Source organism: Mixophyes fleayi, chromosome 1 (assembly GCF_038048845.1).
Source record: "Mixophyes fleayi isolate aMixFle1 chromosome 1, aMixFle1.hap1, whole genome shotgun sequence".
NCBI classification, from domain to species: domain Eukaryota; kingdom Metazoa; phylum Chordata; class Amphibia; order Anura; family Limnodynastidae; genus Mixophyes; species Mixophyes fleayi.
In genome coordinates this window covers 414,832,111-414,846,550 of record NC_134402.1, presented here as the reverse complement: position 1 = coordinate 414,846,550, position 14,440 = coordinate 414,832,111, and the positions used below count along the sequence as shown (strand labels likewise).

Here is a 14,440-nt window from a genome sequence, read left to right as displayed (position 1 = left end):
CCCCTGCCCATTCGATCTCTTGTTGAAAAATCCGAAAACTCCACCGGGTTTGACTCCATTTGGCTAAAGACTAGTGTCACAACTGCAATGCTAGATTAGCAACTAGCTAGTATCACCATAACTGAACAGAGAGGCGCAGCATCTAACGCAACCCCGGTATTCACCAGAGACCGCCGCAAGGAAGTGTGGGCTTTGCTTCACAGTACACAGTACACAGGCCGCAGTTCTCCGAGATAATCACCAGTGCAGCGGCAGGGAAGAACAGGAGTTGTCAAATGATCCTGGTCAGAACCAGCCAGTAAATGAGAATGGTCAGGACAAGCCAGAGGTCAAACCAGAGCGAGCGATGAGGTGCCACATCGTGATCCAAAGGGAAGTCTAGGAAACAAGCCAGGTTAGGAGCCAATATAAGGAAGCAGGATACAGAAGTAACAAGGAAAATGCTTGAGTAGGAGGTGATCCAATACTCTGGCACCCTTTATTTATACAGGTAGGTTATCCCCGATTGGACAGAAATTCAGCGGTCAGAACACCACTGACCCCCAACAGATAAGACACAGAGCGTCCTGTTGTCTAGCCAAGCCTCCCTCAATCTGCGCATGCGTGTGCAGTGCATCAGCCAACAATGAGAGGAAGCATTCTGTGGCTAGGCAATGGGACGTGAATACACAGAAGAGGCAGGCAGCTGGCATATAGTGACAGTGCGGCGATGGCGCCTGACAACTAGATTCTTGGAAGACTTTGCATTACTTGGGCCTGCCTGATTTGCAATCCAGACTGTCCTTTACTTGTAAATACCTTTATAAATACCTTCAAATAAGACATTTTATCATTCTAAAGCCCTATGTTGGAATGACTATGTCTGGTCTGTTCTATTCCACTTCATAGAGCCTAATTCCAATGGTCTATCATATCTCGAAAAGGTTTTCCTTCACCATAATTCTTAGTATGTGGTGGTGTGGGTATGGGAGTTTCACTAGATCTCTAAGATTTGGCCATAGTTTGTCGAAAACTATTGAAGAGTTCTATATGTGTATGTATTGAGGAAAATATGTATAAGTTATACTTTAGCTAGTACCTGGTTCCCATAAGGATACATGTCTTTTCTCCAACTTCCTTTTAACTTAGTCAATGTCAATGCTCCGAGGGCTTGTTCACTCACATTTTGTGGCAGTGCACCAAGTGGAAGCCCTTCTGGTAATGGATTAATAAATTTGTATTCTCCATTACAGGAGTGCCTATTTTTACAGTGTGCTGAGTTTTTTCTTCTCTCTTGTCCCATTGCTGGAGTTGGGAAGCATTTAAACAAAGTTATACGTCACATAATGAGTGCAGCTACTTGAAAGCTGGCATCGTCCTCCAGGGATTCAAGCTCTGTTGCGCTTGGAGCTGTCACCCTAAACCTGATTATTCATATAAAATGGAAAGAATAACAAATATTTTTTCCAGCTCTGTTGATATCTATTAATAAAGATTGGTTTATTGTTACGAGCTGCGGCGGTGCCCTGTCGCCGCGACTCTCCTACCTCCGTGCCGGCCGTCGCTATGGCGACTGGGACGTCACTTCCAGGGCCAGCCCTACCTTTGCCGTAGCAACGGTGGGATGCTGAATGGTTTAGCGCCGCATCCCGGCACTGTGGAGCAGCCGGGCGCGTGCGCGATTTGCGAATAGCCTGTGGGCTAATTAATTAACCTAATTAATATTAGTGGCACAGTCTGAGTGCAATTATAGAGCTAGGCTCTCATTGGTTGTATCCTGTATATAAGGCAGGGAGGGCTTAGACTCCCTGCCGGTTATAGCTTCCAGATTCCTGTGTTGCTGCCTGCTGCTGTACTCCTGTACTCCTGGTGTTAAGCCTTTGGATTGTTGCCTGCGGTATATGACCCCTGCCTGTTTCCTGGATTTGTATTTTGCCTGTGCCCTTGACCTTTTGGCTTATATCTCCGTTTCTGCTGATTTGCTCGTGACCTCGACCCCTGGCGTGTTTCCTGATGATTCTTCCTAGCAAGTGACCCCTGACCTCGGCCTGTTCTTTAGATTTGCTGTCTGCCATTACCCTCTGCTTCTGGGTTCCCCGCAGCTGGTACACATCACACGACCCTCTGTAGTCTGCAGCCAAGTCTGTCCCCACCACTAGGGGCTCCAGTGAACACCTGACTGTCAGAGTAGACACCAGGTGGTGTTGTACTCGTTGGAGGGGTTCCTGACTTTTATACCATAAGCTAGAGGTAGCAAACTTTACTTCATAGGATATATTATAGGTCATGTGTTCTAATGATTTTGACCCAGCCCTTCTTTCCATTGCCCCACCATCCCTTTACATCTCTGTCCCACTCATCCTTCATTTACCCAAATCTATGTTTTGAAAATAAAAAAGGTGTATAGATCATAGTGATACAGATGAAACCGTAGACTTAGATCTACTGTGTGCATGTCAACTATATATTTAACTAAAAAAAGTGATTAACAAAAAAGTACTAAATGACATATAATGGGAATGTGAACACAAGGGCAATTTGTACAATGGGGGAAAAGCTCTAAACACATCTATTGAACTAAATAGTTTGTAAATCACTATAGGGCTAAACTAAATACCATGTAATTGTACCAAATGTACACAAGACATAAGTGAAGATGAAGAGAAAATTTATCAGAGGGTATATTTCCAGCTCATGGCACAAATCAATCACAAATCCTGTATAATATGTAATGTCATTAAGTAGGGATTACACAACAAAATATAAAGACAGATGTGTCATCAGTGATTGTCATGTCATTCATAAACTGAAATACTATACTATTAATAATGCCCTGACCTGTGATGTCTTACATCGTCATGCCATACACCTTAAAGCTATAGTTTGAGATTTTATAGGTAATGCAATTCATAGTACTATCAATATTGATGGCATCAATTGCAATGACATCCGATGACATGTAATTGGTGATGTTATCCATTGTGTGTTCACCATTTATGTCATCCATTATGATATAATCAGGGATATCTATCCTAAAATCAGCAGCAATGTTATCCATTATTTTGAGTTCACTGCTGATGTTATCCCATACATTAAGTTTGATAAAATCATCCACTGTGCTATCCTAATTGTCATGTAATTTGTTCAATATTGTGACAGGTGGTTTCATCTATTTTGTGTCTAAATTAATCCATTGTGATGTAACAGGATGTCAAAAGAAGGTCATCAATATAATGGTGTTAGTGATGTCATTTATTTTCATACCAACGGTGATGTTCTCCATTGTAATATCAATGGTTAAGTAGTGATGTCATTGGTCAAGCAATCTCTTATTATATCAATGATTATGCAAATGTTGCAGTGTAGTTGATGTTTTCGTGGTGATGTAATTGAAGATGGTAGCTGGTTGTCTCCCATTGTGAATCCATCGATTTACATTATCATTGGCAATATCAAGAATGTCATTGGGGTTATCCATTATGATGTCACATGTCGCTAATGGCTGCTTTAATATTGGTGACTTACAGTAACCAAACACACTTTCCCCATCAACAGCTACAATTGTTATTACACTGCGTTATGTGTCAATTGTTCCTCATACTTCTTAGATTGATAGCTCCATTGGGCAAAGGACTCTTGACCTTCTGTTCCTTGTATATGTATGTAACGTATGTCATGATGTACAGCACTCTGTAACTAAATAAATGATAATAAGAATTTGCTGTGATGAAATTGGATGTGAATGTACCCAATGGAACAAGTAAAAATGATTTACTAGAGGTTTGACACTAAAGGTATAGAATTATCGTTAATATGCTAAATAATAATAATTCCGTATTCTGGCACAAAATATAATTTCTTTATATATTATGCAATATCCCCATCTGTGTCTATACTAAATATATCTGTACAGTAACATAAGATCAACATAAGATGAGTGGTTAGGAACCAGTTTATCCTGCCACATCTCATTTGAGTTTTGCATATCTGAGTTGAGCCTCAAATTGACTCGGAGCTTCTCTCATCTGATCTGAAAGTAAAGCAAAACAATATATTCATATGATGCTGAAATTTAGGGTTCTTTGGAAGAAAGTAGACAAAAAACAACAAATTTCTGGTAATTAACTTTAATAAACTAAAAATTATATTGAACAATATATTTAATGTGATTATTATATGCTTACATGTGTGCATGTGAGAAAGAGAGAGAGTGTGTAGTCAAGACAACACAAATTATTACTTTATCAAAAGGATATTGGTTAATTCACTTGTGATCGCAATCTAGTATACTCTGGACTATACTAATAGGCCACTAGCCACTTCTAATTCTCCTGGACCTCAGCTGCCACATTTGACATGGCTGACCACTCGCTTCTCATACAGGCACCATATTCCCTAGCCCTTCAAGACCAGGGCCTGATTCAGGGTTCCAGCTGCCCTAGCTAATACACCGGTTACCGCCACTACCCCACCCCAATTTTGCTGCCCCCACCACCAATTATATATATATATACACACACATATACGCCCACACACACTATATGGTCAAAGGTATTCGGACGCTTGACCATTACACCAGCAGGGACTGTAATGACATTGTACTCAAGTACATATACTTTAATATGGAGTTGGTCCATCTTTTGTAGTGATAACAACTTCCACTCTTCTTGGAAGGCTTTCCACAAGATGTTGGAGTGTTTCTGTGGGAATTTGTGCCCATTCATTCTGTAGAGCATGTATTAGGTCAGGCACTGATGTTGGACGAGAAGGCCTGGCTCGCAATCTCTATTCTGGTTCATCCCAAAGGTGTTTGATGGGGTTGCGGTCAGGGCTCTGTCCGGGCCAGTCAAATTCTTCCACACTGAACTCATCAAACCATGTATTTATATTCCTTGCAGTGAGGCAGGTAACGTTCTTCCAGCATCCGCCAAACCCAGACTCTCCACAGAACACATTTCCACTGCTCCAGAGTCCAGTGTCGGTGTGCTATACACCACTCCATCTGACGCTTGGCATTGATCTTGGTGATGTGAGTCTTGCATGCAGCTGCTCAGCCATGGAAACCCATTGCATTAAGCTCCCTACGCACAGTTTTTGTGCTTACATTAATGCTAGTGGAAGTTCGGAACTCTTCAGCTATGAAATCAGCAGAGCATTGGCGACTTTTACGCACCATTCATTGACCCCACTCGGTGATTTTACGTGGTCTTCTGCTTTGTGGCTGAGTTGCTGTTGTTCCTAAATGCTTCCACTTTCTAATAGTATCACTTACAGTTGGCCATGGAATATTCCGCAGGGATGAAATTTCATGAACCATCTTATTGCAAAGGTGACATCCTATCACAGTAAAACGCTTGAAATCTCTGAGCTCTTCAGAATGACTCATTTTTCTATACACACGTTTATATGTGATCTCATATGGTTTTTTGCGCTCCCTCCCTTGTAGTTTGTTAAAAATTAAATGGTTTATGGTTTAAAATTGTATTTTTTGGTTGAAATCTAAGAAGAAAGATAAAACACCAGCCTGATTTTGCCAAACCAAAACTAACACCAAAACACAAGGATGGTTTGGCAAATAAACCCAAAACACAGAGTGTCTCACTCCTCTGTAGTCTCTATACTCATGGTCTCTTCACTAGTGCAGGAAAGTTGGATTTTTCCACCTTTTTGTAGGTGATGTAAACTTGTATTTTCCGAGTGCAAGTCAAAATACCCAGTTTGCAAAAGAACAGCTGGAAAGTCATGGAATTGATAGACTAAGGATGACAAACATAACGCATTAATACGCATTTTCATGTCTATTTATCTGGATGTGGACAAACCTTACAAATTATATACTTAAATGATAAAGTTTAAAAATTGGATTGAATGTCTTCAAACTTAACTGCTATATTTATAAACAGTTCCTCATTTCCAGTAATTGGTAAACATTTTATTATTGATGTCATATACTAGAAGATAAATTTAATTGGGAAGGAATTATGTATTATATTATAAAGAGTTCTAATTCAATAAAACTAAGTGAAATGTTTAATGCGTCTCATTTTCTTTTTAAAATGTAGCTTAGAAAATGCAGTACACTAGGCATCCCAGGTTGTTCAAGAGAAAAAAGTCTACTGAAATAAAGAATTGAAATGATATGTATCCTGTGTATTTTTATGAAGATGATTTAGAAGGAACAGACAGGTTAATTGAATAGTCATACTTTATAATGTAATTTGCTTTGCAAAAGATACCAAAAAAACTTTCCAATGATGTAAACATGGCCTGATTATTAAATAAAAGGAAGCTTTTAGGCAAACTACCAGACATTACCAATGATACATGCCTGTCCAAAAGGCTTACAAATCAATCAAGATTTGGTTCATTAATTCTTAACTAGGAGGAAATGGTCCTGTAGGCATTCTTCAGCCGTACACAAAAAAATAAAAATAAAAATCTGTCTGGCATACAATATAATTTCTCACTGCAAATTGTAAACGATATTCAATCAAATATAACAGTTATGTCAGACTATCTTGGCTATATAGCAGGAAACAATCTATTTGTGCTTGTCTTCTTTCATGAAAAAATTCTCGACTAGGGCTAAGTAAGTTATGACGTGAGTAATCCATTATTTCAACTTAAATGCAAAATACTTTCAAGTCAACGTATTCTACCCTTTTCACCAAAATGATTAAGCAAAGATTTTGATTTGCATTTTTTTCTATTATTATGTTGTTATTATCAATGTGTGGTTTTGTGTAGATTCATGCTGCTCTTTCTACAAAAAAAATAAAAATAAAAGAAGATAAAAGCAAAAGCACTAACTGAGTAATTTATTTCCTCTATTTCTTATGTTGCGTTTATGTGTATTTTTAATTTTTTTGTGATTCTCAATTATAACATTATTTGCTTCTATCTAATATGTATGTTCTGCTGATCCCATTGATTAAGTAATTGACGTCTCACTTGACAGCTTTAAATTTATCTTCATAACATTTTTAACTCAAAATGACAAAAAACGTGGGATATGCCAAAAATGCTGTTTGAGTGGCAATAAAAGGCAATAATGCTTTTCATCAAACACAGCATTGCTGTACATTTCTATTACTAAATATTTAGGATGACTATTATGTAGAAAAACTATTGTAGCTAAGAAATCATAGGAACCTCAAATAGTTTATGTATGAGACAGAAATTAACATGGCAGAGTGACAGGCAGCTGGCTAGTTAACCAATGACAACTTGACTACATCTCTATAAAAGTGAGTGTGAGTAGAAGAAGGAGCCAGTCTTGCTTTAACAAAAGTAGCAGCTCAACGTATTCCTTTCTTTAGGTTATAAAGTGCAAAATGGTGCATAGGCAAGAAAGAGTTGTTAAAATCTGATACCTTGTGATGAATGCATGTATTCTGATTCATTGCTTTTGCTGAATATTTTACAAATCAGCGAATCTGCTCTAAATTCATTTATTTGGTCAGTCAGTGGAACCGAGCAATAGGCATTGTCATAACCTTAAAATTGGACAAAGTATTTATCCCTGTCTCTATTTACTACAATAAAGCTGGATACACGTCTATGCAATTATCGTGCAGATCACGCGATTCATTTTTGTGCAGATATGCCAAGAGTGAGCATGCTCCCACGCTCATGTTTTATTGTACCAAAACATTTTGCATCTGTTGATTTGGCTTTCTAAACTTCCTAAGAATCACCATCAACGAGGGAATAATGTCAAGCAGATGTGGAAGTGTGTATGTACTCACAACCAACAGCATAGGCAGATATCTGTAGAGTGTGTACAGAATCACAATCTTTTCAGCAGATGGTTATGAGAAATAATGAACACAGATCTGAAGGTAAATTAGGTAAATCAGGAATTTCAATCGTTGGTGAAATTGTTACAGAAATAAGATTAATTGGGAGTGTACAAAGCCTAAAACTTGGCACAAAGCCAGGAGTTTTATTTTCTTTGTTCAAGGAAATTAAGTGTTGCAGAATTACGTTTAAGGGGGAAATTTACTAAAGTTCGATTTTCCAAAATTGCACTTTTTTGGCCGATTTTATGTGCAGTAGGAAAGACTTAAGATTTACTAACGGCCAAACTGCATATAAAATACCATGTTTTTAAATTTGTACGGTTTGAAACCTTCATCCCGATCTTTTCAAATGGCAGGTTTACAAATCATGCGATTTAAGAAAATGTGGTTTGCAAAATTGCATATAAAACTGCCAGAAAAATGGCATTTGTTTTAGACATAGTACAGACAGGCAAGATAACTCATACTTTATAGCTAACTTGCCTGTCAGAGGGTAAAAAATAAATTGAAACAAAACCCCCCTCCCTTCATCCTGTCAAGATAAGAGACTGTTCCTGATTGGCTGACTGGCTATTAACTACCTAGGCAGCCAGACCCTCATCCAGCTAAAAGCGGGTGCTGTTTTCTTTTGCCATTGGATTATGTCAGACCAAAACAGCATGAAGATGTCAGTATTTATTTATTAGGGTCCCTCTTTTTTTTTTTTTTTTTTAAAAAAGAAGTACTATTTTACGTATTAATAAAGGAGGGGGCACTATTTTACTTAATAATAAAAGAGGGGGCATTATTTTATTTAATAATAGGAGATTGGCACTAATAATTTAACACATATGAAAAGGGGCATATGAATGGGGGCATTATAAGTTTATTTATATTACCCTAGTATCCAACGGCCAGGGATACCAGCAGGAGCCCTGTGCTATACAGCATCGGGCCAGTCATCTCGGTATGGGGGCCCGATTACTCCCTAGAGGACCTATCTGATACAGAGTACTCCTATATACGATTTAGTGGTCTTAAAAACGCTGCATATTGCATGAAGTTTAAGATTTCAGCCTACAACAAGCATGAAAAATAAACCTTGCGGTTTGGGGCTGAAAACCTCACGCGACACATGGTGGTATTAAAGCCGCACACTTAACCACACAATAGTAGATTTCCCCCTAAACGTTTTCAGCAGCAAGGCAGCAGAAACAAAATGAGAAAAAAAGATTTGCAAATCATCTTATTATCCATTAGAGTATATGAATTGAAAATGGGTAACAATCTTCTTTAACTTTCATTTCCATTTGAAAACTATTTTTGTGTAAGCTCAGCCTATCAATATCACATAGGTTTCCTTTCCTATAACAATGTTTTATTTCAACTTAGCCCCAGACTGATTTAAAATTAGAGTCATAGATCTGTCCTGCTAGTTTGCCAGAACACATTACAATGATCATAATCTCATTTCCAGAGAAAAGGTAAGAAAGAGTGCTGGACTGTGATCTGTACAGAATAGTATTTTCAAAGGAGTTAGACACTAGAAGCTCAATGTTTATAGGGAATGGTGCTGGCAGAAGCTTTGCCTTAACTTGAGCTTAAATTCGGTCTAAAATCGTATGAACAGATGTTTGGGAAGATAACAGGATATTTAGTAAGAGAGATTAAGGGCACTATTCTGCTCAAATGTTCCATAGCTTCTGTGCACAGACGCCCACAAACAGGCTTCTGCACCTGGTGACCTATTTTTTTTTTTTACAACGCTACAAAAAGAGAACCAAGAAGGATACTTATTTCACAGAAATCTCAGAACTTGTTGGTTGTCTCTATATTTCACTGCAGGAAAACATTCTGTAATGGAAAAACATCACATCGTAAAAAAGTATTTACATTTTTTCTCTGACAGATGGGCAGACAAATCTGTCCCCTACTATTAATGGTTAAATAGTAGGAATGTATCTAACCAATTGGTTAAGGATTCAGTCGAATCCAAAACCCTCGGAAAAGAATTGGTCTGAGTCACGAACCAAATCTCAATCTTATTGAATACTTACTTGTCTGCTTATTTTTTGTGTTTTTAATGGATACATAGATGTACAGGGCAGCATAATATGGCATATCATACCTAATAATTGCCACATTATTTTGCAAAGAAACAGACAGCCATTCCCTTACTCAGCAAGTGACCCCAAAATGCCATTATTCCCCTACTAATCAATTTCATTCTTCTATACAGCAAATGACCAGTGTTCTCTTACACAGCATATAACCCTCGTTTTCCTGTGCAGCAAATTACCGCCATTCTCTTACACAGCAAATGACTGCTATTCCTCAACACAGCAAATGACCTCCATTCTACTGCACAGCAAATTAGCACCATTCCCCTACACAGCAAATAGGTCATTATCACAAGATGTCTTCTGTACATGGATAAATAATTATAGACAGCCATTCGAGATTAGCAAAGTTTTAAAATACACATTGTTTTGTTCTATTTTGCTTAGCATTTTTCTCCAAGCTGCTAATAATTTACAGCTTGCCAAGTGTAATGGGATTAACATGGCAACCACAGTCACATGACATATAATGTAGTGAGCAAAAATGCCTTATAATGCTCCTCTTTTCAGTATGCTCCTTCTTCTGGCACTACTTACATGCTCTGAATCAGAATCAGTTTACAATATCCTCATGAATGAGCTTTAGATAACAAATGCTTCTAGATGCACTTTTCTGCAGTAGTATTCATACTAATTTGTCCCACAGAGAGATTTTGCTGTTGGAAAACAAAATTATAGAAAGACATCATGGGAAAAACACTTTTGGCTTCATGCTACAAAGATACAAGGATTGGGGGTAAATGTACTAAACAGCGCCTTTTGCAAGTCGCCTATATTCGACGAGTTTGACAGCGAGTTTTAAAACGACAATGTCTTAAAAAGCAACTTTTAAAATTAGCTGTCAAACTCGCCGAATATCGGCGATTTTCAAAATGCACTGTTTAATACATTTACCCCCTGCTGTTTAACAAAAAAAGTCTATGTGGCTGTGATGAAATGAGTTTGATATCACCTTAACTAGCCTGCCCCTTGTTTCTCACAAAATGTGGAGCATAACATGTACTTTTTATAGCTCTGTTAATGTTCCCAGATCACCAGAGTGCAAATACAGTGTCAAACTACTTGATATTGTAGCTATGCCTATATAGAAAAAAATTTCACTATATGTTACTCAATGTAAAAATGTATATTGTTTGTTTTATATTGTTGATATTGCAGTGATGCTGTTACACATTGTTTTTAAATTGAAACCAGGCGGGTTATGGGTAGGGCTCAGGTAGGGCTCAGGTGGGATCCCGGATACAGGTGAGCTGTAGCTGCATTCATCCCCCCCCCCCCCTTTTTCTCTACAGGAAATCCTGATCCGCTGTGAGCTAGTTTTGGCTTAAAAAAAAGCTTGAAAGGGGTTAATTCCAGGAGGGGGTGCTATTTTAGATCTGGAGGTGGGGAAGGCCAATTATTATCCGTTGACTTCAACAGGACTGGCCCAGACATTGTGGCAGGGACACAGCAGGGGATTCACTGTGGAAGGCAAGATCATCTCCACTTCCACTCCAACTCCCTGGTCCAGCATCCACCAATGTTTAAGAAGGAGACACCCAGGGAGGGGAAAACACTGTGGAAATTTGACCCTGGATATAAGGAGCCACTCCAGGGTAGGAGGGGGTGTTTATTCTGAGGATTGATTCCCGGAAAGTACAGGGCAGACTGGTGAAGGCTTCTGTTCTCTACCAGCAGACCCGGTGATCATCACTGTCTTGGATCCCAGGAAGAACTCCAGCGTTGAGGTCTAGGTTTCTGCTAGTACAACTGCAGCTCAGAATAACCCTATGGGTCTTGGATTCTGCAAGTCAGGACATCCAGGTGACTGAAGCTCCTAAAGCTAGTGGGGTAAGGGACAGATAATGTGGTGAACCTGCCTGCCATTTATTTACAGTTTGTAATTAGTATTCTAGTGGTGTTTTTATTACAATAAATGTACTGATGTACTGTTCTAACTGCATGTGACTATAAGAACCCTAGAAGATACTGGATGGGCTTCCCTGGCATAGCAAGGCACCCCTGGGTGGCCTGCTAGTGTGAAGTGGGTAGAATTGGGCCAGATATACCCAGTATTCTCACAGTGGCATTGCATCTTTAAATGTTCCTAGTCCTAACCCCAACCACACCACACAGCAGAAAGAATAATCAGTTGTTATCCTATATCTATTTGTAGACTACAATCTTCACAATTTACAAATTTCGGTCTTATTTAGAGATGGATGCAAGTCCTTTTGTATAGAAATATGTTTATATGGACGATGCATGCACATGAAAATGGGGCCATATTTAGTTGAACATATGCTGAACCTGCGGCCCTTACGCTTGGAGAAGTGGAACAGAGAAGGCCAGCTGACAGTAGTCCATTCCATACTTGAGAACTCTTCCGGAATATCTGCATACTCCAGAATTCTGGGTAGGTCTCCTAGGAGAGCAGGCCATTCTCCCACTTCCTGCCCACCTCCTAGTGAAATGGACAGTATGGGGGTCTACATGACGGGATTTGAAGCAAATTAGCAAAATTATATAATTATATCATTGCGTCATGGGACCAAAAGGACGCGATTCACAGTCCTCTACCCCCTCTGCAGTCGCACTTTATTTCCCCTCTGGGATCTCCAAGACACTCACATTTCATCTTTCACTATTCTCTCTTATGTATGTCTCTCTCTAGTGAAACTGACATTTCATTATATTAATTTTGGGCTTATATAGCAAAGAAAAAAAAGGTGCAAGTTTGCTTCTGAACAAACTATGTTGAAATGCAAGGGGTATAAATACAGTTATTTATTTTTCCATGCAAGGAAAATACTGGCTGATTTTGCATTGAGCACACAAATACTGGACAGCTTTATTTTTACACTGCAATTTAGAGATGAGCTGGAACATGCCCCCTCCCTACTCTAAATCTGTCCACACATTTTAAATTTGCAATATGGTTTTGCAAGGTGCAAATTGGCTCCTTTTTTTGCTCTGCTCCTAAATGACACCCAGTGTGTCCAACATGTGTAATGAGAGTTTTGCATTTCTCATTAAATACCACTTATTGTACCTACACTATTCTATTTTGTATATCTGACACATCTGTGAAATTTATCAGCATTTCTTATTTTTATAGGGCTAATTTTGTAGAAATTATCATGATGCGGACGTAGAGCGTTATGCAATAAATTTGTTTGTCAAGTCTGTAAAGATAAATGTTAAATTTTTAGAGTGGAAAGCTATATTATTAAATTTAGTTAATCTAACATCTGCATTTTATTTACAAATGGAATGCCAGCTATATATATATTTTAGAGATGAGTGGTTCGGACTTGGAGAAATCCGACAAGATCTGACATTGGGGATCCGACCTTTACTGAGTCATGACTCTGTTTCGCGTGCCAATTTCGAATCTCAAAACGAGGCAAAATGTCATTTCTGGTAAAATTTCCATGAAAAACTCGCGATCTATTTATATCCCTCTCTCGTTTTCTTAAGTGATATTTTAAAACAGACAGCATAAAGGGATGAGCTTAGCTGCGTTGCTCTGCTCTGAAAATAGTGTTCAGGGTGAAAAGGGACATAGAAAGCAATAGAATTGTGTGATTATTGTAAAGCAGTTCTATAGAGATCAGTCAGCTAGAATAGTTTGCTGATCAACTGCTTTTAATTTCAATCTTTCATAGAGTTTAGACGGACTAGTGACTACTGGTTTTTATTAATGCATATATAATTGTACTAGTATCTAGACTGAGTTAGATATCATTCTGAACTAAGTAGTATATTTAGTGGAGGAAAACTGTACTTTTCCTGTATGATTATTCGCAGGAGAATCCAAAAAACAAATATATTTACTTCTTTTAAAATTTTAAGTTTTTCTACTGTGTGGGGTAGTGACATCTGAATTATTTTTTTTAAAAAAACTGGGTGTTTGTGTGTGAGGGTCAACGCACTGCACACCCCAAAAAAAATGCTATGTATTCTAATCTTTTCTATTTTTCAATAATTGTCAATTTTTTGATATCTATATTTAAAACTGTGTGTTTGCGTGTGAGAGTTTTTTTCGACATTTTTCGAATGTAGAAAATTGCAGCAGCTACAACAAAAATGTCATCTGACATGCCAGCAACTGAAGCAAGCCCATTAGACAAATTAAACAACAACAAGAAATTAGAGTAAGGTGCAAAAGATAAAAATGTTAAAACGCTATGCACACACACACTAAATTTGGAACATTAGACAGCATGCTGTAACGGATTTACTGGATTCACTACTAATCTTGATTTACGCTGGCTCACCTGAGGTGCGGAGTCTAACGATCTCCCCGGTATTCACCAAGAACCGCCGCAAGGCGGGCTGGGCTTTGCTGCCAGGAGTCGCAGGTCGCGGTCCTTAGGTTTGCCCCAAGATGTAGTACAGCGGAGTAGGAGCAAGATGAGAGTAGTCGGACAGGCCGGGTCGGTACACAGGCAATGAAGACAGAATCAGGAAGCAGTCTCGGAGTTAAACAAACCGGATCGGTACACGGGTCACCAGAACAGGAGGGTGATCAGCTGGCCGGCTCGGTACACAGGAAGGCAGGTAACGTATAGAGAAAGG

The 14,440-nt window shown here is 38.7% G+C and overlaps 1 long non-coding RNA gene across 1 annotated transcript in view; it reads right to left on the bottom strand.

Annotated features, from left to right (window-relative positions):
* Positions 1–3,848: 3,848 nt before the first annotated feature.
* LOC142109390 (uncharacterized) overlaps positions 3,849–14,440 on the bottom strand; it is a 38,873-nt gene continuing 28,281 nt past the window's right edge. Inside the window, exon 3 of the long non-coding RNA XR_012680362.1 lies at positions 3,849–4,009. This is a non-coding gene — a long non-coding RNA (uncharacterized LOC142109390). The remainder of the gene's footprint in view (positions 4,010–14,440) is intronic.